Consider the following 25,102-nt stretch of genomic DNA (forward strand, 5'->3'; position numbering starts at 1 on the left):
TCTTTGTAAAAGGAACCCTACGTGTATAACCCTCAATGGAAACTGCCCCAACTTTGTTGGTTGGGCTGAAAACTTTTCAGTGGCCCCTCATAATTCAATTATGAAGTTGACTAGAAAACCTAAAACAAATCCAGTTTAACTCATAGTAATAATTATTTCCACAGAACCAGACACCTTGGCATTAGCAAAACATTAATTTCTAGTAAATGGCCCATCCATCAAGAATTATTATTTAGATGTTGTAACAAAGTTTAAATACAGTCATTTCCACTATAGTACTTCCTAAATTTGAGGCTGATGGCTTAAAGGTATTATTCAAATTTTCCAATACCAATAGAAACCACACAAAGGAGAAGTACGAGATCTGTGGATATAGTGGAACTGAGTTGTTTGAATCAAGATCTTGATCTCTTTGTGTTCCTTTGATCCTCACATTGTTTCAGATGTCTCCCCTCTGTTTCCTTCCTCCCTTTGGAGTCTGTCTTTACCCCTATTGTTAACATTTGTGCTGGTTTCTCTAATTGTTTCCTACAATTTTACCTTTTTGTCTTTTTCTACTTCAGGTATTCTTTTCATACACTATTTGGAATAAAATGTTGTTGGCATCCTATAATACTTACAATATATGAAGAGGATGATCTAGTTTTCACAAATCAATACAGAAGGTTCAAACAGATATTCATTGCAATCTTTTTGTGTGTTGTCTTTTTCAATTTACCAGTTTTTATTTTTGACTCCATGTTTTTTAATTGTTGATCATGCCTATGTATATGCTTTATCTATCACTTATTTGGTGAATATTAAGAACCAAAACATGCAATTTTGTCTTGAATATAAAGGGGGGTGTTTCTCTCTGTTAGGTACATAGTATTGAAGCCTCCTGTGGGTGTAACTTTAAGCTCAGGTTCAGTGTAAGATCTGGAAGAAAACCATCTATCGATGTGCAGAAATGAAACTCTAAAATGATTATAAGTGAGCCAATGAATACATAGAAGTACACATTTTGTGCAGCTATAGGTTTATGAGGCTTTTCCTCCTGTCTAATACGTCTGCTATGATTGAATTAATTTTGAACATGGTTTGATTAAGTTGTGGTGTATACATGGAAGGGATACATTTTATTATGAAGAATGATGCATATTGCATTGGTTGACTGTAAAATAGGGCAATAACACTTCCATAGTTTTTATCTTTCCTAGAACAATTACAGTACTTCCTCCCTTTAGTTTTTGTTATATACATATTTTTCAGATATTGTTTTACAATTAGTCATATTGTTTTAGGTCTCATTTTATGCAGAGACCTAGGTGCTCATTTTCAAAGCAGAAGGACGTCTTACAATGCCTAAAAAAAAGTCCATCTGCTAAAAATGTCCAAATTCTGATTTTGGAAAGTCAGAATTTGGACATTTCATATTGCAGTTCATCCAAATAGCAAGGGGGGGGGTGTTTGGGGAGGAAGTAGGGAGGGCTCAAAACTAGGACATCCAGCAGGGATTTTCAAATGGGAAAAAACTTCTATGTCTAAATAGATTTTTTTTAATCTAGACCTTTTTCAGTCAAGTCCAAGTTACAAAAAGTTGCTCTAATTAAGTAGCTGATGGAGGGATTAAGGTAGGGGTTACCAGATATCTTATGGGCCTGAATTTACCCAGACATGTCCTCTTTTTAGAAGACATATCCGAGCATTCGGATGGCTTTTCAAAACCTGGCATTTTGTCTAAGTTTTGAAAAAACTTCCAGCTGGGAACCACGTGTGTGCTGTCATCACATCACACATGCGCATGCAAGCATAAGAACAGGTTGAGGGGGCGGGGCTGTGACAGAATGGGGCGGACCTGGGCGGGGCTATGGGTTCATATTTTACAATAGTAAAATCTGGTAACCCTAGATTAAGTCCTGACCCCTTGTTAATCCTCCAGTGATTGCTGTCCCCTTCCCTTGCCCCTGACAGTAAAACTGGAAAGGAAAACCAGGCTCTATGTCAGCTACAGGTATCACAGCCCTTCTGAACAAAGCAGTAAACAGATCAGAGTAGTAGCCTAGCAATTAGTGCAGTGGCCTGTAAGCTAAGGGATCCAGATTCAAATTTTACTACAGCTCTTTTTTTATTATAATTCTGAGCCTTCCAGAAACAGAAAATATGCCTATTGTACCTAAATATATAAGCTATCTACAAGCCTGAAGGCTATTGAAGTTATATAAATTCAGTTACAGCAGGTATTTTTCAGGCCCTGGAGGGATCACATTTACAATAAAAAGTGGGGTTTAAACCTGCGTCCCTTGCAGGGCCGGATTTTCCTATAGGCTAACTAGGCTTCAGCCTAGGGCCTCAAGATCAAGAGGGGCCGACATTCAAATTGTTAGCAAAATTAAAATTACATTATTCTAAAAACAGTGAACACTAAAACACTGAACCGAAAATAAGGAGAAATTCTATGCTTCGGGATCGGAACCGGCTCCGGCCGCAACGGGGCGCCGACTCGGCTTCTTCCTTTCTTTTTCTCGCCCTGGGAGGAGGATTGGGGAGGGAAAGACGTCAGTCCGGAAACAGCTGGGCAAAGCCCAGCCCCGCGGGGAGAGAGGCAAAACGTGGATCTGTCAGGACAGGGCAGCCCAGACTGGCATCGGGGGGGGGGGGGTTCAGTGGAAGGGGGATGGGAGGCAGGCAGGCTGGCATCGGAGGGGGGTGGGGGGGTTTAATGGAAGGCAGGCAGGCAGGATGGCATGGGGGGGTGTTCAATGGAAGGGGGATGGGATGCAGGGGGCATCGGAGGGGGGGTGAGGTGAGGAAGGACGCACTGGGGGCACTATGGACATAGGAAGGGGCAATGTTGTGTTATGTTTGATTAGTTATTGTTACAAGTACTATATATGGTGCTGAGAATAAATGTCCAAATAAGTGTTCTCGACTTTTTTTTATTTATTATCCGTGTCACATTTTTTATAAAGGTTAGTACCAATAACAACATGTTTCATTTAACATATTGATATATATCACAGTAATGATGTATTTTATTATCTCTCATGTAATTTACAAACTTAAAAATTGGAGGTAAAAGGGCCTCATAAGTGGAATAGCCTAGGGCCTCTTTTCATCTAAATCCGGCCCTGGTCCCTTGGTTTACAGTCTACTTCTCTAGCCACTAGGCTAGGCAACTCCTGTTTTCTGCAGGGACATCTGTGTGATCATATTTTTGAAAAGGATACCAGATAGCTGTTCATGTCCCTGTTTTGTTTTTTTTGTTCAAAAGTTGGATGTTTCACTTTGGAAAATGGCTATTCATTTTGGACATTTTCAGTGCAAAAATGTCCATCTTACAGCCATAACAGAATGAGAAATCTAGACATTTTTCCTGTTTATGGCTGTCAGATGGCTGTTTTTTTGGACATTAGGAGCAGAACGATTTTTGGGGACTGAGATGTTTTTTTGAAAATGCCCCTCTAGTACTGAGGTTGATGGTAAAATAATTCATCTTAATGGTAGCCCACATTATAATTATATTTTTACCCCATAGTAACAAACGACAGATAAAGAGTAATAGGTCAAGCACTGGGTAGAGAATGGCATGGGAGCAAAATTTATCCCTGTCCCCATCCTATCCCCATGAGCTCAGTCTAATCCCATCTGCACAAGCCTCAAACAGTTATGATTTTATAGTTAAATAATTTTCTTAAAATATAAAACAAAACAATATTCTGTTCAACTGTCATTTTATGGGTAGGCAGGCAGCTGAAGCTTATGTGGGCCCAGCTGATATTCAGCCAGGCACGCATATTTATTTTTTGTTTTTTAAATTAACCCCACCCCCACCCCTCCGCCTCATTTTGGAAAGTCCCTACAAGCTCTGGTCACATCTGGAGGGCTTCTGAGCATGCGCAGATGATGTTACATGCATCTGTGCATGCTCCAGGCCCTCTAGACATGGCCGGAGCTCATTGCAAAGAGAGAGCTTTCTGGGGGCAGGGCTGGAGGCAGAATGGGGCAGGGTCATGTATCCGAGGTTTTTGGTTTTTTTAATATGGTAACCCTACTCTAAGCTGAGCTTGAGTCCTTCATCTACTCTACATGCCTGCCAGGGGGGATACTGTTTCACTATCATGTCTTCATTAGTGAAGGACAGGCAAGCTCTGGAGATCTCCAGGGAACTTAGCAATTGAAAATACAATATTGAGCCTCCCCCCAGCAGCAAGGTAGTTGGAGTACTCCCGATCAGCTTAAAGGGAAGAGTGACATTAATATAGAAAATTGAATTCAGCAAAAAATATGAAGGAGCAAGTTATCAACATCGAGTACCGTTAAGAGAGGTTAGTTTACTGTTAACCAGAGTTATTAGTAGGTCTCATTGCTTAAAATGGGACATGTGTTAAAATAGCACAAATTGTAGCTAAAGGAAGCCAGTATAAAAATTTTCTATTTCTTAAGGCTGGACAATGATTTTGATGAGACACTGATAAACAAAAAAAAAAAAATCCCAACATACTGCTATGTTTTGACTTTGGTATGATTTTTCCAAATAGGAACACCAGTGCTTAGATGATATGTGCAAATGAAGTACCTTGTTATATTGACACATAAGCAGATCATTAAGAAGATACAGTGGCATGTCAATCAGATATGACTTTTTGCATGTTGATTTGTTTTGATATGGCTATGTATTATTTATTACTAGAATAATTTATGTATATGTGGTACTGTTTGATTTTTTTTTTTTACTTTATTTATTGAAATTTTCCAATTTTACAACTTTTAGCTTTCTTAACGAGAACCCTCCTATTGTTATTGTTAGGTATATGCAATATGAAGAAGAACTTACCACACTGCTATCTTTGGTTATGCTTCCTAAAATGTTGGAGCCTAGCCCCACTCATTGAGAATACTAGCATTGGGGACCATAGAGCTTAGAGAGGCCCAATGCTTAGAGTAGAACTGCTACTGTGATGCCATCATATAGACATCATTAAAGAAGCATGCCCTGTTATGTGCCCTTTGCTTCAACACAAACCTGTGACCTCTTCATTATCTGCTAGTGCCCCTCCTTTTGAAGGAGTCTGGGACTGGTTTTCCAAGTACTGAAGGAGTCTGGGACTGGTTTTCCTAAGTGTTGAACTAAGTTTTTTTCTTTAATAAAATGCTGAATTATGTTTAGCTGCAGACCTAACTTATCTCATGTTCTAGCCTGCCTGCCTGTACTGGGTGTTAGCTTGGACATTCTAACTTCTTATGGCTATCTCAGCATAAATGAAATGCAACAGAAAGACTGCAGGGCCTAGATAAGTGACTTGCTAGTGACCTGCTAGTGTGAGCTGAGGACCAATGATTGTTAAGAAAAGTAACACCTGAAAAGTTTTTTTCTAGAATTCAGTTGTATAGCCAGAAGAATGTATAAATATCTCTGTAACGTCCTGTTTGTGGCACTTCTGAAGCCAGCTTGGAGCTCGGGAGTCGCATACGTATGCTAATAAACTATCTGTGCCTTCTTCAAGTCTCTAGGTTTTTTGGCTGCCCAAAGTGACCTTTCACTTTCAGCCCTCATTCCACCATTTTAAAAAAAGTGCTTTAAAGTTTATACCTGATTCATTCTCTCTTCTTGTGGGTATTTGTACCCATTCTTCTTACCCTCAGTGCTCACATAACCATGCTTCTCACTTGTGAACTCTCCCTGGTAAGTCTAATTTACCAAGCTAATTCTCACCTTCATCTTATGACTAGCTCCCAGGCAGTTTTGACCATGCCACTATTGTCTCGCAAGTCTGACTTATTTTACCAATCTAGGCCTAGGAAACTTTCCCATATCCAGAATAAATCTCATTGTCCACTAAAGAAGCACCTAGTGCCCTCTCATTCTTCCCCCCTCCCCTCCCCCTTGACTCCTGTGCATCAATTCCTCCTAATACTCACTTTTCCCAATCTCTCTCTTCACCCCAAAACACTTAAACCTCCACCACCACATAACTCAGTTTGTGATTTCTTCACCTCACCCTCTCTTTTGTCCTCCACCCTCTTCTGAGCCCTAAAGTTTCAACACATTCAGCCATCCCCACTCTACTTGTAAGCATTTTGACCATGGCGTGGCCTCCTCATGCCTTTCTGCACCTTATCCATATTATCTTACTCCTTCTTTTGCTCTCTACCAGGGACATCAATTCAAATCCCCAATCCTGGCACTCCCAATGAGCCCTCACCATACTCATGTGGATCACACTGCAATGCAACCAATCTTATTTCTGTTCCTCTCCTCCCCCTTCTCGTTGCCTTTCTCATATGCCCTATGGAATGCCCACTCTGTCTCCAACAATCTCACCTTCATCCATGACCTTTTTATCTCTCTAACTTTCCACCTGCTGGCACTGAGACCTGGATCTGCCCTGAAGACTCAGCTTCAACTGTCACCCTGTGTCATGGAGGCTACCTTTTCTTACATACACCTCACCTAGTTGGTCGCAGAGATGGTGCTAGGCCGTTACTCTCACTATCTTGTAGCTATCAACCCCTTCTTCCACTGTTCTCCCTATTTTGAAGTCCACTGCATCTATCTATTTGCTCCTCTAACTCTCTGAGTAGTAGTCATTTACCAACCCCCTGATAAGTCTCTCTCTTCCTTCCTCACCGACTTTGACTCCTGACTCTCCTTCTTTCTTGAACCCTCTTCTCATTCCCTCATCTTTAGTGACTTCAACACCCATGCTGATGACCCCTCTGACTCCTACACTTCCAAGTTTCTCGCTCTAACATCCTCATACAATCTCCAGCTGTGCTCCACCACCCTTATATACCAGAATGGCCACTGCCTTGTCCTTGTCTTCTCCTACAACTGCATCTTAGTTCTTCTCCTCTCTGACCATCATCTGTTAACATTCATAACTCATCACCCTCCCTCCAGACCTGATCAGTCACTACCTATACATTTAGGAACCTTCAGGCTATTGACCCTGGCACCTTTTCCACTACTGTCTCATACCTTTTCACCTCCCATTTCATGACCTTTAAGATAAGCCAAACCCCAGCCCTGGCTGACCTCCAACATCTGCTACCTGCACTCCTATGCCCAATTGTCCAGATGATTCCAAAATTGATACTTTCATACTCACTATTTGTCTACCCGCTGAAGATTGAGGGCCAGATTCTGTATAGGATGCCCAGTCTCAGAAGCTGCTTTATTGTTGGTTTCTTTTTAAGCTCTTGTGGTAGGCTTTGGAGTTTTTTCCTTGTGCAGTCTTAGAAGCTGCCTAACAGCTTTTGAGAATCACACTATATATAATCGCATCTGTCCTCACGGACAAACACCTAAGCCTGCCTAACGCCATGATTCTCTAACTGGCGTCCATATCACAGGCACCAGTTAGAGAATTGGGTTACCGCTGAACTTATCATGGCAAACCTCCCTCCCCCCCCCCACCTCCCCGAAGACTACTGGCAGGAGGGATGCCTTGTCCCGCCTCCCGGAACCCCCCACCTCTCCCACAAACATCTCTGGCAGGAGGGATGCCCATTCCCTCCTGCCAGAACCCGGGAAACCCCTGAACATCGCCGGCAGGAGGGACTGGACATCCCTCCTGCCAGACACCTCCCCACCCCATAAAGTAGCCCCCCCCCAGGCCCCCCTCCTCCACCACCCCCCCAGCCACATGGGAGTGGTCTAAGGGGCCTGGCCAATCAGAATCTTAGGCCATGCCCAGTGCATCCCAGAATTCACTGCGAGAGGGGCCTAGGATTCCAATAGTGCTGAATATTGGCATAACCAGTTAAGTTGGCGTGGGTAAAAATAAAACCAGATATTCAATGCTGGTCAATGGAAACAGTCTGATATTGAATATCCAGGTTGAATGCTAGCATTGAGCAGACAGTGTGCTGTCTGGCACCAGCTGAATATCAGCTCCCTCATCTCTATATAATGGGGGAGTTAGCAATTTAATTCAATACAGATGTCAGATGTCAGGAGGCAGCTGTTATGCATTTTGCCTCCTTCCAAATTTAAGCTTTTGGTGGGGAGAACAGTGGCCCCTCCCAGTAATGGGGGGCCTTCAGCAAATTTTTGCTTGAGGGATTCAAGTTTGAACTTATACTACTGATCCCCTAATAATAACAGAATGAAATGGAGCAATTAGTGGATGTGGCAATGTAGCTAAAATAAAAAATTGTCAAATGTTAGGTCCAGTATATGGTTCTGATGCACCTTCATATATCTCGAAGTCAAGCATATTAGGCCACTATGCACTTATCTCAATGTATTAATGTAAAGGGGAGGAGGCATAATTGGGTCATACATTTTGGTTCTGCCTTGTAATACAGCACTTCTGATTAGGATAAGGTGACCATACGTCCCGTTTTTTTAGATCCCCTGTCCCGTTGTCCCCATGCACAGCCTTGGGACGCCAAAATGTCCCGTTTTCGGGGACAGTGTCCCGAAGCTGTCCATGAGGACAAAGGGACAGGCAATCGCTTCCCTTCCCTCCAGCGCCGAAGCCAAAGCCTACCCCCCTCAGTACCGGCCCCCGATGCTGCCTACCACCGCTTCAAACCCCGCCACCACTGCTGCCGACCGCCGCCAGCCACAACTAAAGAGAAGGAAAGTCCAGGCGCCGGCCCACAAACCTTCTTCCCGACATCAATTCTGATGTCGAAGAGGAAGTTCTGGGCCAGACAATCGCTGCCTGGCTGGCCTGGAACTTCCTCTCCGACATCAGAATTGATGTCGGGAAGAAGGTTTGTGGGCTAGCGCTTGGACCTTACTTTACTTTAGCTGCGGCGGGTGGCGAGCAGCAGCAGTGGCAGACCGGTGGGGGGGGGGGTGTTTGAAGCAGCGGTAGGCAACAGCAGCAGGGGCTGGTTCAGGGGGAGCAGGCTTCAGCACAGAGGGAGGGAGGCAGGCTGGCTGGCTTTAGCGCGGCAGGGAGGGAGGGAGGAAAGCTGGATAGCTTCAGGGGAGGGGGTGGAACAAAGGCTGGAAGGCAGTGAGAGGGACATAGGAAGGAGCACTAAGGACATAGGAAGGAGCACTAAGGACATAGGAAGAGGCACTAGGGACATGGGAAGGAGGCACTGGGGGCACTAAGGACATAGGAAAGAAGGAGGGAGGGAATAGAAAGGGACAATTATTGTGCCTGAGTGCAGAAAGAAAGAAATGAAAGAAAACTCAATTTTCAAAGATTCTCCTGAATCTAAGATCACAGCAGAAGGAAGAGAGTCTAACTTTGGGCCAAGCCATAAAAGCTTAGTCTTGGTAGCATTTAATTTCATCTGGACCATCTATACCAACCACTTGTCACATTTATTCTAACATTGAATAAAACTGAAGTCCCAACTAGGTTCCAAGTTTTGGTGATTATATCACCTTCATCAGGGGACCATAGGTGAAACTTACTGCATGGAACAGCAGATGCAAAAATGCAAATAACAAATCATATAGGTGTCTCTGAATCTTAGGCTGTCCCATGCAGTAAGTTTCACCTATAGTCCCCTGATGAAGGTGATATAATCACCGAAACTTGGATCCTAGTCGGGACTTCAGTTTTATTCATTGCTAGAATAAATGTGACAAGTGGTTGGTATAGAGATCTCTGTTGCATCTTTTTTTTGCTCTTTGCTATTTACTCAGCCTGATTTAGCCACTAAACTTAACTGGTCAGCACTAAATATTACCTGTTATTGCACAAGATAGCCAGTTAACTTTTAGCTAAATAGCTTTAAATATTGGCTGGTTTATGTAGAGTTACCAGATGTCTGGATTTCCCCAGACATGTCCTCCTTTTAGAGCAGTGGTCTCAAACTCAAACCCTTTGCAGGGCCACATTTTGGATTTGTAGTTATTTGGAGGGCCTCAGAAAAGATAGTTAATGTCTTATTAAAGAAATGACAATTTTGCATGAGGTAAACCTCTTTATAGTTTATAAATCTTTCCTTTTGGCTAAGTCTTAATAATAATATTGTCATTTATAGCTAAAGAGACACATGATCAAGAAACTGTTTTATTTTACTTTTGTGATTATGATAAAAATACCGAGGAAAAAATAGCCAAGGAAGCAAAGAACTTCAAATCGTTCTTTCGATATATTAAGGGGAAACGACCCACGAAGGAAACGGTGGGACCGATGGATGACCATGGAATAAAGGGAGCGCTAAAAGAGGACAAAGCAATTGCCAACAAACTGAACACATTTTTTGAGTCTGTATTTACCGAAGAAAATGTACACAGCATACTGGAACCCATCAGGCTATATGCTGGAAATGAAGACGGAAAGCTGACAGGATTGACAGTCAGTCTAGAGGTGGTGTGTAGGCAGATTGATAGGCTTAAGAGCGATAAATCCCCAGGACCGGATGGCATCCATCTGAGGGTCATCAAGGAACTGAAAGGGACCATAGCTGAACTGCTTCAACTAATAGCCAATCTGTCGATCAAATCGGGAAAGATTCCGGAAGACTGGAAGGTGGCAAATGTTTTTCCAATCTTTAAGAAAGGTTCGAGGGGAGATCCAGGAACCTACAGACCTGTGAGTCTGACTTCGGTACTGGGAAAGATGGTAGAGTCACTGATAAAGGAAAGCATCATTGATCACCTTGACAGACACGGGCTGATGAGGACCAGTTAGCATGGTTTTAGCATAGCAGATCGTGTTTGACGAATTTGCTGCACTTCTTCGAGGGAGTAAACAGGCAGATAGACAAGGGCGATCCGGTCGACATTGTATATCTGGATTTTCAGAAGGCGTTCGACAAGGTTCCACATGAACGACTACTTCGGAAAATTGCGAGCCATGGAATCAAGGGTGAAATACTCACATGGATTAAAAACTGGCTGGAGCATAGGAAACAGAGAGTGGGGGATAAATGGACAATACTTGGGACTGGAAGAGCGTCACAAGTGGGGTGCCGCAGGGCTCGGTGCTTGGACCCGTGCTCTTTAACATCTTTATAAACGATCTGGACATAGGTACGATGAGCGAGGTGATTAAATTTGCAGACGATATGAAGTTATTCAGAATAGTGAAGACGCAGGGGGATTGTGAAGATCTGCAACGTGACATAATCAGGCTCGAGGAATGGGCATTGACATGGCAGATGAGGTTCAACGTGGATAAGTGTACAGTGATGCATGTCGGTAACAAAAATCTCATGCACGAATACAGGATGTCCGGGACGGTACTTGGAGAGACCTCCCAGGAAAGGGATTTGGGAGTTCTGATCAACAAGTCGATGAAACCGTCCATGCAATGTGCAGCGGCGGCAAAAAGGGCAACCAGAATGCTAGGAATGATAAAGAAGGGGATCACGAACAGATCAGAGAAGGTTATGATGCCGCTGTACCGGGCCATGGTGCGCCCTCACCTGGAGTACTGCGTCCAACACTGGTCGCCGAACATGAAGGACACGGTACTACTCGAAAGGGTCCAGAGAAGAGCAACTAAGATGTTAAGGGGTTGGAGGAGCTGCCGTACAGCGAAAGATTAGAGAAACTGGACCTCTTTTCCCTCGAACAAAGGAGATTGAGAGGGGACATGATCGAAACATTCAAGGGGCTAGACTTAGTAGATAAGGACAGGTTGTTCACCCTCTCCAAGGTAGGGAGAACGAGAGGGCACTCTCTAAAGTTGAAAGGGGATAGATTCCGTACAAATGTAAGGAAGTTCTTCTTCACCCAGAGAGTGGTAGAAAGATGGAACGCTCTTCCGGAGGCTGTTATAGGGGAAAACACCCTCCAGGGATTCAAGACAAAGTAAGACAAGTTCCTGCTGAACAAAACGTGCGCTGGTAGGGCTAGTCTCGGTTAGAGTGCTGGCCTTTTACCAGAGGGCCGCTGTGTGAGCAGACTGCTGGGCATGATGGACCACTGGTCTGACCAGCAGCGGCAATTCTTATGTTCTTATGGCCTCAAAATAGTACCTGGCAGACCACATGTGACCCTCGGGCCGCAAGTTTGAAACTACTGTTTTAGAGGACATGTCTGGGCATCCGGATGGCTTTTCAAAACCTGGCGCTATGTCGGGGTTTTGAAAATCTTCCAGCTTGGAGCGACATCGGGACAGCATCTACGCATGCATGGATGCAACGCGGTGATGTCATGCGCATGTGTGCATGCGTGTGATATCATTGTGTCAAACCAGTGCATATGCAGATGCCCTCCCGATAAGTGAACAGGTTGAGGGGGCAGGGCTGGGGTGGAATGAGGTATGACTCAGGTAGAACTGGGCTGGGCAGAACTGGGCAGGCCTGGGGGCGGGGACACGGGTCCAGATTTTAGTTCCAGAAAATCGTAACCCTAGGTTTATGTGGTTCATGCCTTGCCACAGCATAGGTGTGAGATTTCATGCACATTTCCACCTTTGTCTCTAACATTAGACATCATGACAGATCCTATAAACAAATTAACAATTAGATGGATTGATGTCTGTTAGACAAAATGTAGCACTGGAGTAACTGCCATTAGACCAATTGCCGCTAGACAAACTCTGATTAGATGAATTGTACCAAACCCCTCTGATGCAGGACAAATGTTTGGTAGACAGATTTCTGCAGTGCTGCAGGTCATGCTGGGTGGTTGATGATATTGAGATCTCACCTGTCATCAGACAACTTAGTTGCAAGTGCTGATATCATTTCAACTTAATCACTGTGGCGCTTAATGTGTGGGTCTGCTATATTCATCTGTTAGATGATTTCCAATTCAGAGTATGAAACAGTGTATCTTATAATTATCTTTTGGTTTAAGAAGGTATATAGGTGTGGGTACTAATTTTAAAAAATTCTAAAATGGTAATGTTATTTTCATGTTGTAAAGTTACATATTAAGTAATGAAATGATGATCTTATTGGTTCCTTTTGTATAGGGTTCATATGAAAGTATTATCAAGTTGTGCTTGTAATGTACATATGTGTTATTACAAGACTTAATATAGCACCATTCTCAAGGTATAAAAGCAGTTTACATATGAAACCACAAAAATTATAGAAGAAAAAGAAAAAAGGGTAGGAAGATTCTCAATATTCACAATGAGCAGATGGGGGATAGATCATTTTAAGAACATAAGAATTGCCGCTGCTGGGTCAGACCAGTGGTCCTGCAGCAGCTCTTAGGTCAAAGACCAGTGCCCTAAGTGAGTCTAGCCATACCTGCTTATGTTCTGGTTTAGCAGGAACTTATCTAACTTTGTCTTGAATCTCTGGAGGGTGTTTTCCCCTATAATAGCCTACGCAAGAGCGTTTCAGTTTTCTACCAGTCTCTGGGTGAAGAAGAACTTCCTTACATTTGTACGGAATCTATACCCTTTTAACTTTAGAGAGTGCCCTCTCGTTCTCCCTACCTTGAAAAGGGTGAACAACCTGTCTTTATCTACTAAGTCTATTCCCTTCATTATCTTGAACGTTTCGATCATGTTCCCTCTCGGTCTCCTCTTTTCAAGAGAGAAGAGGCCCAGTTTCTCTAATCTCTTGCTGTACGCAAGCGGCTGAGGGCAGATGGAGGAGACTGCAAGCAGCAGGAGAGCGGGGCCGGAGAGAAGCAGGAGGAGGCAGGAGACGGTGCGAGCGAAGAGCGGGTAGCGGCGAGAGTTAGCTCCGCCCACCCGCTCCGCGTCACCACCAATGTCAGCGCCCGGACTCCCCCTTAACCAGGAAGGGAGCCGCGGGCGAAGTAAATCGGCGGCCGCGTGGTGGAGGCAGGCAGAGCAAGCGGCTGAGGGCAGACGGAGGAGACTGCAAGCAGCAGGAGAGCGGGGCCGGAGAGAAGCAGGAGGAGGCAGGAGACGGTGCGAGCGAAGAGCGGGTAGCGGCGAGAGTTAGCTCCGCCCACCCGCTCTGCGTCACCACCAACGTCAGTGCCCGGACTCCCCCTTAACCAGGGGGGGCCAACGGCGCACAGCCGTTCGGCACGCGACGAAGGCGAGCGGCAAAGGCGCTCGCCTTAGCGAGAGCGCCTTTGCGAAGGGCCTCAAGAAGGGCATCAAGAAAGGGCTATCAACTATAGCCGGACTCCCAACTTATAAGACTAGCTAACTAATAAATTGTCTTCAGTCTTTCTTTAGCATTCTACCAAGTCTTTAACTATCAATCTTACTTTCTATCTCACCAACAAGCTACTAAATCTTTCTCACTAAACAGGCAGACCTCACCAATCACTCTATTCCCAAACCATTTTAACAGGCAGACCTCCAGCACCTCTCCAGCACACTAACAAACAGACGTTCTTAACTGACAATTAACTAACTGTTAACTAACTAACTACTACTACTAACTAACTAACTAACTACTCCATCCCTCAGACCAAGAACTAACTAACTACCTCTATCCCTCCCTCAACACTTACTTACCAACACCTAACAGCCCCCACCCTAACAAACATCCTAAAAAAAAAAAAAAAATTTAAATTAAGAAATAATAACAATAAACCTTTGTAATGGCAGGTAGGACTAGAAGCAGCAAGACTTTAATCAAAACAGGCAGTTCAGTCACCAAGAGCACCCAGGGGATGGCTATGGTCCGAGTACAGATGGAAGGAGAACCAGGACGGAGGGCAGAGGTCTCTGTACAGACCGAGGCCATCCCCTCAAAGATGTCTACAGTCTCAACGCAGACAGAAGTAATGGATCAACCGGACGAAAGCCTTTTGATGGATCTAAAGAGCCTGAGAGAGGAGGTTCAGCGCTTAAGGAGCATCCGAGACGACGAGACCTTCATCGATGGAGTCATCCAGGAGCTGTCTCAGGAAAGCACAAATAACACAAACAATGCTAAAGGTGTTCAAATAGTTCAAGCAGGAATATCCCCACTGAGACGTAACAAAAATATAACATGGAGGGCTATGTACGTCAACGCACACAGTTTAGGAAACAAGATCCTGGAATTGGAAACAGAAATAAGGAATGCCGACCTGGATGTGGTGGCGATATCCGAAACCTGGCTCACAGACTCCCACGGGTGGGACATGGTCATACCGGGTTACAACTTGCTTCGCCGGGACAGAGAGGGTAGGATGGGAGGGGGTGTAGCATTATATACTAAAGATGACATTAAGGTCACGAGAATCTCAGATGTCCAGTATACTGGGGAATCCCTTTGGGTTAATTTGACCAGAGGGAAGGACAAATGCTTGTATCTTGGCGTAATTTACAGACCCCCAAGACAACAGGATGACCTGGATATGGAAATAATCGAAGATATAGAAAATATCACCTTGCGTGGGGACACAGTATTGCTAGGTGACTTCAACATGCCTGATGTGGATTGGGTTATACTTACCTCTGCTTCCAGCAGCAGCAGGAGGCTATTAAACTCTATGAAAGGAGCAAGCCTCAGGCAACTGGTGTTGGAACCGACAAGGGATCAGGCAATACTGGACCTGATACTTACCAATGGAGAAAGTGTCACAGAGGTCTCGGTGGGCGACACATTGGCCTCCAGTGACCACAACATGGTATGGTTCAATATCAGGAAAGGTTTCACTAAATCTACTACACTAACCAAAGTCCTCAAATTCAAGGACACAAATTTCAAAGAAATGGGAGACTTCGTTCACCAGGCGCTACAAAGCCAAGAAGAAACCGATAACGTGGAAGACATGTGGTCGACTTTGAAAGCAACCATACAAGAAGCAACAAACCGCTATGTAAAATCAGTAAGTAAACGGCGAAGGAACAATAAGCCACAGTGGTTTACTGCGGAGATCTCAGACCTGATCAAGGAGAAGAAAAAAGCATTCATCTCTTACAAACAATCAGGGAAGCAGGACTCTAGAGCAGACTACCTGACCAAATCAAAAGCCGTCAAAACAGCAGTCAGGGAGGCTAAATTCCTCATGGAGGAGTCTCTAGCAAAGAACATCCAGAAGGGAGATAAATCCTTCTTCAGGTATATCAGTGATAGAAGAAAAAACTCAGGCGGGATTGTACGTCTTAGGAAACCAGACGGAGACTATGTGGAAAAGGATTCGGAAAAAGCCCAACTATTAAATGAATACTTCTGCTCAGTCTTCACCCGAGAAGCGCCAGGGCTCGGCCCTCAGCTACAGACAAGGGTTGGCTCAGTTGACCCGTTTAGTAACTTTGAGTTTACGCCCAGCAGTGTCTATGGTGAGCTGTCAAAGCTCAAGGTTAACAAAGCAATGGGGCCGGACAACCTGCACCCCAGGGTGCTTAGGGAGCTGAGTGATGTCTTGGCGGAGCCACTGTCCGCGCTCTTCAACCTCTCCCTTAGTACAGGCAGCGTCCCGTTGGACTGGAGGACGGCTAACGTCATTCCACTCCACAAGAAAGGCTCAAAGATAGAGACAGCAAACTACAGACCAGTGAGTCTAACATCGATAGTGAGCAAACTAATGGAAACTCTAATCAAACACCAATTAGATAAGATCCTGGATGAGGAGAATCTACGGGATCCCCGACAACATGGATTTACTAAGGGGAGATCCTGCCAATCCAACCTGATCAGCTTCTTTGACTGGGTGACAGGGAAGCTGGATATTGGGGAGTCCCTGGACATCGTGTACCTGGACTTTAGCAAAGCATTCGATAGCGTACCACACCGCAGGTTACTGAGCAAGATGAGTTCTATAGGATTAGGTGACACATTGACGAAATGGGTTGGGAGCTGGCTTGGAGGTAGGCTCCAAAGGGTGGTGGTGAACGGCACCCCCTCTGAAATGACGGAGGTGATTAGTGGAGTACCACAGGGCTCAGTCTTGGGCCCAATCCTATTCAACATCTTTATAAGAGACTTGGCAGAAGGGCTTTGAGGTAAAATAACATTATTCGCCGATGACACCAAACTGAGTAATGTAGTGGGCAAATGCACAACAGACGAAGATTCAATGCCCGACAACATGATGCACGACCTACTCCTACTGGAGCGATGGTCTAGGACATGGCAACTCAACTTCAATGCCAAAAAATGCAAAGTTATGCACCTGGGCAGCCAGAATCCATGCAAGTCTTATACCCTTAATGGCGAGATCCTAGCAAAAACGGTAGCAGAACGAGACTTGGGGGTAATCGTCAGTGAGGACATGAAGTCTGCCAATCAAGTGGAGCAGGCTTCGTCCAAGGCAAGACAAATCATGGGCTGCATACGAAGGGGTTTCGTCAGTCGTAAGGCGGAAGTCATTATGCCATTGTACAGATCCATGGTGAGGCCCCACCTGGAATACTGTGTGCAATTCTGGAGGCCGCATTATCGCAAGGATGTGCTGAGACTGGAGTCGGTACAAAGAATGGCCACCCGGATGGTCTCGGGACTCAAGGATCTTCCATACGAAAAACGGCTTGACAAATTACAGCTATACTCGCTCGAGGAGCGCAGAGAGAGGGGAGACATGATCGAGACGTTCAAGTATCTTACGGGCCGCATCGAGGCGGAGGAAGATATCTTCTTTTTCAAGGGTCCCACGACAACAAGAGGGCATCCGTTGAAAATCAGGGGCGGGAAACTACGAGGTGACACCAGGAAATTCTTTTTCACTGAAAGAGTGGTTGATCGCTGGAATAGTCTTCCACTACAGGTGATTGAGGCCAGCAGCGTGCCTGATTTTAAGGCCAAATGGGATCGGCACATGGGATCTATTCACAGGGCAAAGGTAGGGGAGGGACATTAGGATGGGCAGACTAGATGGGCCGTGGGCCCTTATCTGCCGTCTATGTTTCTATGTTTCTATGTTTACGACAACTCCTCCAGCCCCTTAACCATTTTAGTCGCTCTTCTCTGGACCCTTTCAAGTAATACCGTGTCCTTCTTCAAGTACGGCGACCAGTGCTGGACGCAGTATTCCAGGTGAGGACGTACCATGGTCCAGTACAGCGGCATGATAACCTTTTCCGATCTGTTTGTGATCCCCTTCTTAATCATTCCTAGCATTCTGTTCGCCCTTTTCGCCGCCACCATGCATTGCGCGGATGGCTTCATCGACTTGTCGATCAGTACCTCCAAGTCTCTTTCCTGGGGGGGTCTCTCCGAGTACTGCACCGGACATCCTGTATTCATGTATAAGATTTTTGTTACCGACACATTTGCCATGTCGCGGCCCATTTCTCGAGCATGTTTATGTCACATTGCAGGTCTTCACAATCCTTCTGTGTCTTCACTACTCTGAGTAACTTTGTATCGTCTGTAAATTTAATCACCTTACTCATCGTACCAATTTCCAGGTTGTTTATAAATATGTTGAAGAGCACGGGTCCAAGCACCGAACCCTGCAGCACTCCACTCGTGACACTTTTCCAGACCGAGTATTGTTCATTTACCCCCACTTTCCATTTCCTATCCACCAACCAGTTTTTAATCCACGTGAGTATTTCATCCTCGATTCCATGACTCGCAATTTTTCAAACTAGTCGTTCATGCGGGACCTTGTCGAATGCCTTCTGAAAATCCAGATTTACAATGTCGAATGGGTCACCCTTGTATATCTGCCTGTTAACTCCCTCAAAGAAGTGCAGCAAGTTCATCAAGTAAGATCTTCCTTTGCTGAAGTCATGCTGGCCGGTCCTCATCAGATTGTGTCCATCAAGGTGGTCAATGCATGAGATCTATTTGCATGCACTGCTTTAATGCATATTCATTGGAGAAATCTTGAAAACCCGACTGGAATACGGCTCTCGAGGACCGGAGTTCCCTACCCCTGGTCTACACCATCAGTATTGGTGCCTGGTTTGAAGGATATGCTCAAGGATATCTTTTGTAGGGAGTTTGGTAACATGATGGCCAAATTTACTTCCACATCGACACCTCTGTCTGCAGACCAGTCTGAGCATCGCTCTGCTTCATTGAAAGGTGTCAAATCCTCGAGGCTGTCTTGATGTCGTTCCTCCTCCTCAAGTCATGCTTCTCACCATCAATCCAAGTCACCAGTGCTTAAGCATCGATCTTCAATGGGACATTCTACACCTCCATCAGAGCAGATATCGACATCGCCTCGATATCGAATTATCGAGGCAAGATTTGCAATTTTCGAACATCGTTCTTTGAGGCAAAGATCTTCTTCACCTAAGCGGCGAACATCAAGGCATAGATAAACATCTAGGGTTCAATCATCAGGGCTGAGGTCATCCTCTCCCAAGAATCGATCTTCAAGGCCACAGTCCTCTCTTCTCGATGCTCATTGAGGCAGCAGATTCCAGTGTCGAGGCATCATTCTTCAGAGTGCCCTCAACAATCGAGGCATGAGTCTAATCTCTCATCTCTGACTCCTCGATCTGGGAAACATGTTTCTAAACCAAAACATTCATCACCAACATGCTCTGTCAAAAGGAAACGCTCTGCATTCCCTATTCCTTCCGCACCACAATGTTCCAGGGGTTGCTGTTCTTCTTTGCCTGAGGACTCAGATATTCTTTTTCCCCATCTTACTCGGTTCCAGAAGGTTCTCCACAAACAGGTTCTCGTTCTTCTCCTCAGAGAGAAGCTTCACCATCTGAACCAGTGTCTTTTACCAGATTTCTTCATCAGATGAGTAAGGACCTTAAAATTGTGCTGGAATCTGATTCTAAATACACTAAGGAGTACTTGGACGAGTTGGAGCTCTCTCATCCTCCTAAAGAGTCTTTTAAACTGCCCATGAATGGTATACTTAAACATACTTTTTTAAGCAAAATCTAGATACTCCCTACTCAGTTCCAGCAGTGCCAAACTGGATTCTTGTTACAAGGAGGTTCACACCAATCTTTGGTGGTTGAATCTTCTTTGAAAAAATCCAACCCTTCTAAGGTGTATGCTGCAGTTACCCCGTGGACGTGAAGGCAGAACAATGGACAAATTCAGTCGAAGATTGTATCAGAATTCCAAGATGACCAATAGAATTCTGAATTATAATTTTGTTTTCACATCATATTTGAAATTTTAGATTAAAACCATGCCTTCATATTTCAAATATTTGCCTTCTCATTGCATCTCTGAGTTTAAACATATGCATCGTATTCTTACACAACTTTGAGTGCACATGGTACAGGCAGCATATGATGGCTTTGAGATGTCTTCAAGAATCATAGCAATCTCAGTGGCTATGCGACGGTTGGCATGGTTAAGGCTGGTAGTCATGGAACCTAATCTCCAGGACAGATTAGCAAACATCCCCTGTCTGGGAGAAGAACTTTTTGGAGAATCCATTCAGGATGCCACTAAATGTTTATCTGAGCATGAAAAATCCTTTGCCACCTTACTCAGGTCAAAATCTAAACCTTTGGCTTCCAGGGGATTTAGGCTTTTCCCCCCAAATCTGCACCTTATTCCAGGCCACCGCCAAAGAAACAGATTCAACAGCAACAACGCCAGTGGAAACCTCAGACACTGGCTGTGGCCAAGCCTAGTCAGCCTTTTTGACTATCTCAGCCAGAGCATAACATCAGTCTCTCTGCCTCTGTCTCCTCCTCTTCCCATTTTAATCAACGATGGGAATTAATCACTTCAGACCTCTGGGTGCTCTCCATCATCAAGGAGGGTTATTGTCTTCATTTCCTTCAGATTCCATCAGATCACCTTCCAGGAGAATTTACTTCCAATTCGTCGCAGACCCCCTTCTTCTCCAGGAAGTACAAGCTCTGCTAGCTCTCAATGTCATCAAGGGAGTTCCTCTGGAACAATAGAACATAGGATTTTGCTCCCATTACTTCCTTATTCCGAGCTCTCAACAAATTTCTTGTCAAAGAAAAGTTTTGGATGCTGTCCCTGGCATCTTTGTATCCCCTTCTGGATCACAACAATTGGTTATGCTCTCTGGATCTCAAGGAAGCTTACACTCACATTCCCATTCATTCAACCTCTCAAAAGCTCCTCAGGTTTCGGGTGTGAAATCAGATTATGCTGATTTCCCACCCGAAACCTGAGGTACAGAGTGCTACCTTTTGGCCTGGCATCATCTCCCAGAGTTTTCACCAAGTGCCTGATGGTAACAGCAGCCTTACAAAGTCACAGACTCCAGATTTTTCCATATCTGAACAACTGGCTCATAAAAGTCCTCACATCTCAGGGGGTTACTGTAGTGACACAACAGACTATTTGGTTCCTGCATCATTTAGGATTCGAGGTCAATTTTCCCAAGTCTCAACTGCAGCCCTCCCATTCTCTGCAGTTCATTGGAGCTATACTGGACACTGTGCAACTCAGAGCATTCCTTCCCCAGCAACATCAGGATGCACTCATTCAACTTTGCCAAAACGTGTCTACCCTCACTTCACTTTCAGCGAGACACATGATGGTTCTCCTAGGTCACATGACTCCTTTTACTAGACTTCACCTCAGAGTTCCTCAGTGGATTCTGGCTTCTCAGTGGTTGCAGGCTTTCGATCTGCTCTCTCAGCACATTAGTGACTCCTTCTCTACGGCAATCTCTTCAATGGTGGATGATTTTGTTCAATCTTTCCAGAGGATTGCTATTCCAGACGCCCCCTCCTCAGAAGGTCCTCACAACAGACTCCTTGACCTATGCCTGGGGGGCTCACCTCAATGGTCTCTGTACTCAAGGGCATTGGTCTGCCACAGAACGTCAAAATCATATATAAATCTGTTGGAACTCAGAGCGATCTTCAACGCTCTCAAAGCTTTTCAGCATCTTCTTCATGATCAAGTAGTGCTCATTCGTACTGACAATCAAATTGCCATGTACTACGTGAACAAGCAGGGAGGGACAAGATCTCTTCTCCTTTGCAAGGAAGTTCAGTTTTGGAATTGGACAATTCTTTACAACGTTTTTCTGAAAACTGTCTACATTCAAGGAGAGAAAAACGCACTGATGGACAAATTGAGTCGTCTCCTACAACCTAACGAATGGACACTCAATTCGCCGTCTCTCAATCACATATTTTCTCAGTAGGGGGCTCCTCAGATAGATCTTTTTGCACCTCCCCACAACAACAAACTGCCTCAGTTTTGCTCCAACTGGTTGGCTGATTGCATCTCGTTTTGCTATGCTCAGACTGGTCTACACCTAGGGGGTCGAGTTACAGCCCACAAAATTAGATCTATAGCAGCTTCAGTAGCTTTCCTTAGATCTACACCTATTGAGAAAATCTGCAAAGCTGCCACTTGGTCCTCGGGTTCATACATTCACTTCACATTACTGTCTGGATTCTTTTTCCAGACGGGATGGCTATTTTGGCCAAACGGTATACAAAATTTATTTTCCTAAATGCCAACACTCCCACCATCCCATTCTGGTTGGTTGGAGGTCACCCATACGTGAGAATATGATACCTGCTTGTCCTGGGATAAAGCAGTTACGGTACTTACGGTAACAGGTGTTATCCAGGGACAGCAGGCAGATATTCTCACAACCCACCCACCTCTCCTGGTTGGCTTCTTAGCTAGCTATCTGAACTGAGATGCTGAAGAGACGCGCGCCCTCATCGGGCGGGAAGGCACTCGCATATGCACGGTACGGCAGTCGCAAACTTTCTGAAGTTCTTCAAACAAGATTGCTTGTGAAGCTATCCGCCTCGGGGTTCGATGGATAATGTCACCCTTAAGTGAGAATATCTGGCTGCTGTCCCTGGATAACACCTGTTACGATGAATAACTGTGCTTTCCCTGCAAGAAAAGGGCCTCCTAGTCAGTGACATCTTCTCGCATATTGGTGTCTGCTTCCAGAGAGAGCCATTGTTTGTGCCTTCAGCCAGGGAACTGTTATTCTAATATATGGATTGGTGGAGGCTAAAATAAAGAGAAAAACATAGTGGTTTGGCCTTGAACACATACCGGTACACCTCTCAGCCCAGCATAATTAGCAATGAGCTGAGCTGAGACAGGCTGGAAGCCCAAGCATGAAGGCAGCCCCTCTCCCCCTCCCCCCCACTCTGAAAGCAACACATTGGCATTGCCAAACACTAAATATAAATGTTTCAGCATTTAAAATTACTGGTTAGACCTCCTGCTGAGTATAAAAGGATGACATTGCTTGTGTTCTTGCAAATGCAAGTTGCTGCCAATCAGAATACATTTACATAGCAGCAGAAAGCAGGGGAAACCAAATGCAAACATCATTTCCAGCACAAGCTCTGGCAGACTGCTGACTTCAGAGAAAGCAAAACACACCAGGAGCTGCTAGGAACTGCCTTTCAAGACCAGCCAGAAAAAAAGAATCAAAAGGACAATAAAAATGGATTCAAGGAAATGTCACAAATAGAGGGGAACCTTAACATACACAACACAACCATAGCTGTGCCCTCCCATTTTATGTGTATTAGGGATAGATGAAACAAGCTTATATCAAATCATAGTCAAGCAAGGACAGGCTGTTAATTAGTTTGGAGAAATTTCAGTCACCCTTTTATTTTAATGAAAAATGGGGTACTTTATAATGCTTTCATATGACTCAGTCTATATATACAGTATATATGTTTCAGATTAGCTTTTTTTAACTTTATAATGAAGTCTCTGTGCAATATTCTGCATGCATAATCAGGCTCATCATTCCACTCACAATTGTTCTGCATTCAGCTGATAAAAAGCAATTCTATAACCTAGACACCCACAATTATGCTTGCATTATGCATGTAAATCTTTAGAATACTAGTATTTACATATGTATGTGCTCAGATTCACTCTGTTCCCTGGATGCTCTCTGGAGTGGAGGGGTGGCCTAGTAGTTAGAACTACTGCCTCAGTATATGGAGATTGTGAGTTCAATCCCAGCCTGCTCCTTATGACTAATACTACTTAGCGCTGCCAGACACATGTAGTGCTGTATATTATATTAACCATGTAAGAGACAATCCCTGCTCAACAGAACTTACAGTCTAATCAGACAGACAAACAGGACAATTGGGGTAGGGAACTACAGAGGGAGTAACAAAACAGACATGGGTTAAAAGCAAATTCAAAAAGGTGGGCTTTTTGCCTGGATTTTAACACTGCTAGAGACAGACCTTGATGTGCCAACTCAGGCAATCTATTCCAGGTAAACAATGCAGCAAGAAAAAAGGGATGGAATCTGGAGTTGGCAATAGAGGAGAAGGGTATTTGATATACTGTACCACCAAAGGGATATATCAAATGGATACTGCCAAAGGGATATACCATCTCAGCAGTGTACAAAATACCAATAATATAAAAACAGAGCTAGAAAAAAATGACAAATCCGAAAGCAAAGCAGAAGGAAGGATGTGGCCTATTGATTAGAGCTACATCCTCAGCACCCCGAGGTTGTGGGTTCAAATCCCATGCTGCTCCTTATGACCCTGGGCAAGACACTCAATCCTTCATTGCCCCTGGTATGTTAGATAGATTGTGAGCCCACCAGGACAGATAGGGACAATGCTTGAGTACCTGATTGTAAACTGCCTAGATCAGTGTTTTTCAACCTTTTTTGGGCAAAGGTACACTTGTTTCATGAAAAAAATCACGAGGCATACCACCATTAGAAAATGTTAAAAAATTTAACTCTGTGCCTATATTGACTATATATAAAGTAATTCTCTTGAATAGGAATAAAATAAACACAAAGAAAGTATTTTATAATTACTTTATTATGAAATATTAAGTAAACAGAATAGTGAAAAATTATAAAATACTTTATTCAGTGCGAAACCTGGGCCTGTTTGGCTGAACACAAAGCTGATATTCTGGCTGGAATCGAAGAAAGACACACACGTAGCTCTTCGTCAACAGCTCTCAGTCTCTCTCTGTATTTGGTTTTTATAGCATACAAAAATAGACAAATATACCCTCCATCCTTTTTATTAAACCACAATAGCAGTTTTTAGCACAGGGAGCTGCGCTGAATGCCCAGCGCTGCTCTTGACGCTCATAGGCTCCCTGCGCTAAAAACCACTATTGCGGTTTAGTAAAAGGTGACCATATTGTAAAATATAGACAGCAGATATAAATTCAGAACTGTGCATAGTAAGTGAAGGGAAGTTTTCATCTCTGGGAATTTACCCAGTTAACTATTAAGTTATTTGGGCAAATTCCTTTGAAAACTGTGGTAATACTGCCTCCACTTTGCTAAATTTAAAATAAAATCATTTTTTCTACCTTGTCTGGTGATTTCTGGTTGCACTTTCTTCTTCTGACTGTGCATCCAATCTTTCTTCCCTTCTATCAGCCTGTATGCTTTCTCTCCTCCACACCTCATTCCCTCCCCCAACTTTTTCTTCCTCTCTCCCTGACCTTTCTTTCTTTTTTTCTG

The sequence above is a fragment of the Geotrypetes seraphini genome, chromosome 5, assembly GCF_902459505.1.
Source record: "Geotrypetes seraphini chromosome 5, aGeoSer1.1, whole genome shotgun sequence".
Classification (NCBI taxonomy): Eukaryota; Metazoa; Chordata; class Amphibia; order Gymnophiona; family Dermophiidae; genus Geotrypetes; species Geotrypetes seraphini.